The following is a 3,425-nucleotide window of genomic DNA, read 5'->3' as shown; positions in this document are numbered from 1 at the left end:
TGGCATGTTATTCTTACAGTTTTCTTTCTTTCACAGGTCATGCAACAGGGTGTCCGCTGCCATTGAGATGATGGGAATGCTAATTGACATCTCTCCTTGTATAGCAGGCATATTATAAAGTATAACCAGCCAAGTCCTCAAAAAGCTTATGAACCAGTTGACAAGCAAACATTCTCTTTTCAGCTTAATTAAAGAAAATTCACAACTTAAAAGACACAGAAATGCAGATATACAGAGGTACAGGAGGCAGTATTCAGAAAAAGTCACCTATCTCTCTTGGCACTGTACTCTGTTCTTCTCTATCTCCAAAGACGACACATGCACACAAGCATGAAATCAAAGCTCATTCTCTCTCATCTTTTCTCAAGGCCTTGATCCTTTTTCAGTTTTTCACTCACATACTGCCTCGCTTCCTTTATTTTCTCTCTCTGCCTATGATTTCACCCATATATTTCTTTCTATTCTCTTTTCCCTCCAAATCACGTCGCTCCTCTCTGTCATATTTGCTTTATTTCCTCTAGGAATATCCGCAACAGAATTTGCAGATAATTCGCTAAATCGGTCACATTTTATCACAGCATTTGATGCATTAATATATTCTTTGTTTAAATATACATCTAAAAACCTTGTGACTGATTGGACATCTTTGTGAGTTGTAACTGAGCACAAAGCAGTAATATATGCAAAAGCATTTGCAAAATCCGGCCTATTGCATAATGTTCTGCTGTCTTCACAGTATATTTACAGAAAGTCTAAAAAAAGCTCTCTTTCTCTCTTTCACACACTCCTCTTCACACCTGCATCTACACATTAACACAGGTCATTATCACTTATCTTTCTTCTCTGTTTCCTCTTGCATTTTCCTCTCTGCCAGTAAAAATCTTGCTTTTTATTTCCAGCTACATTTTGAAAGCATTTCCTTCATTTTGCCACCAAACACTCATGCGCCCTGTTTAGCTTCACCAATTTCTTAAATCTTTTGCAAAGACAGTCTAGCATCCCCTGAGACACAGCTTGCTGGTAAAATTGAAAAAAATAAAATCACAGAAAAACAAAAACTCTGCGTGCAACAACATCAGAAAGTAGTTTGTAAGTTTCAGTCAAGTATACATAGTGTTGGTTAGTGCGACATGCCCTTGTTCTATCTACCTGGCGTGATCAAACTCTGAAATATTTCTATGCTCAGTAACAAAACTCTCTCAATTAAACTTGCAGGAACTTATTTGATGAATTGTAAGGAATGTATTTTTCTTTCTTTTTCCTCTGCTTTCATGACATCTAGTATGTATCCATCCATTTAATCGTACAAATTTCATATTTACACGTGTGTTGGCAGTGAGTGCACACAACCACCCTGTAATGATAAAACCCTCCTTTGAAATCCCCACAGATAATAAGTAGAATCTGTAAAATGTGACATCACTTTTTCAGGCCCTGCCCACAACTGTTGACAGACACTGGCATATTAACACAGAGAGCCTGCCCAGAGAGAGAGCTAGTTATACAATTTATCTTCATGCGTTCAGGTAAGAAATGTCTTCTGAAGCTAGGAATGATATTCAGTCCAGAGCAGTGAGGATTTTCAACCTAAAATCAATGTCAACTGACATCTGTATTGGTTAACAATTTCACATTGATATTAGGCGTTGAATTTACGATTAGTTTTGGTCACTCAACATTGTAATCAAAATATAAAATATCACGTTGATGTTTATTGTCCCTGCTGGTATATTTGGCTGCTGATAGATCTAATATAAACATAAAATTACACCTTCACTGATTGTTTTTCACACTTGATCTTGTATCTTTAATACATTTGATAGTTTAAACATACTAAGATAGAGAAAGTTTAGTACTCATATGCCATGTGATGGCGCTACTTTCTGAGCATGCTTCAGATATGTGTGATCAGGAAAACATGCGAGAAAATTAACATTTTAGTACGATAGACTTGATGATTAAAACTAAAAATATGCACATATGTAAGATAAATTTGTAAAGGTATCAGCTCTATTCTGGAAAGAGGGTAGGAGTCAGAGCTCATTTGCAATTTAAAGAGACATGCAAGAAAACAGTGTGTTTCTTGTTCCATCTAAAATAGGCCTTTTCATATAATATATTAAAATATCAAATTACATATAATAAATGATCTGTGGAGTATGAGCTAGAAGCATTTTAGACACATTTTGGGTCACGATATCTTTGACTTGGAAAAGGGGGCATAAAATATTACTGTTAAAGTAATAACTGAAAATATGTGCTAATGTAGCATTTTTGAGATGGAAAAGCTCATTTCAGTTCCTAACATGCTTTGTACAGTTCTGAAAGAGAATGTTGCAGTTTTGAGGGTTACCATTGTGGATCTTGGACTGAAATAATTAGAAGATTGGTCTGTTTGTTGGTTCACTCAAAGAGAAATTTGCCAATACAGCGAAAAAAGTCTTGTTATCTTTTGTGCTTCTTGCCGACATATCACATACTATCCTTGCTTTTGCTGCTTGTAAAAGAAAATTGCATTTACCATGGAACCACAATCAATTAAGTTCCAGACAAAGAATCATGTATTTCTTTTCCAGAATGTTCATCGGAAAGTCTTCCCAGAAGAATGGAAGCTTTTAGGGATGTTCCTCTCAGGGGATGATGGGAAGGATAAGATACTAATCAGCTAATGAGGCCCAGGAACATCCAGGGGCTGTTACCGTGACAAGCTTCTTCCAAGGAGCCAGAGGCCTTTCCAAAAGACATTTGCATTACACTCCATATCTATGCTCATGTAAACTCTTATTCTTCCTCTTTCTTTTTCAATCCCCTCTTTTTCCTGTAAATGTGCCACTTCCTGTATGTGTAAATGAATGCATGTGCGTGAATCACTAGCCTTGTAAACCTTTTATAGCAGTTGATTCAGACTGTTTGCAGGGCAAGATCCGTAAGAAAGCATTTTTGTAGCCTTTATTGCTTGCTTTTTTTAAGCATTAAAAACCTTTGTTGGATTTTCACTAATTTACTCCAGTTGGTAGTAAATTAATAGGTAAACACATTGACTTAAACACGCAATTTTGAAGAAAAGTTCAAATCTTAATTACAGTTCCACTGTTGCGGTCTCGCATCTTGGGTCATGCTGTACAGTAACTATCGCGAAACCTTAGCGGGAAAAGTTTTAAATAATGATTTGTATGAACTAGTCAAGTTTTTATTCACAGTCTGACGATGTATTAGGTAGGAGAACAGTGTGTTAACTAATCAGCTTGCACTCTGCAGATTTGGCCTATTTTTTTTTCCAACTGGCACTTAACACTGAATAATGTGCATTCACTGGTTGAATTACAGAACATGTCCGAGCTTCTCTCAGCCATCGAACGTGAGCACACTAATGCGTTTCTGCTAATGAATGCGAGTTCCTAGCATCTTTGGTCACTTTGTTATCT

The sequence above is a fragment of the Puntigrus tetrazona genome, chromosome 9, assembly GCF_018831695.1.
Source record: "Puntigrus tetrazona isolate hp1 chromosome 9, ASM1883169v1, whole genome shotgun sequence".
Taxonomy (NCBI): domain Eukaryota; kingdom Metazoa; phylum Chordata; class Actinopteri; order Cypriniformes; family Cyprinidae; genus Puntigrus; species Puntigrus tetrazona.
This window is presented reverse-complemented; position numbering follows the sequence as displayed.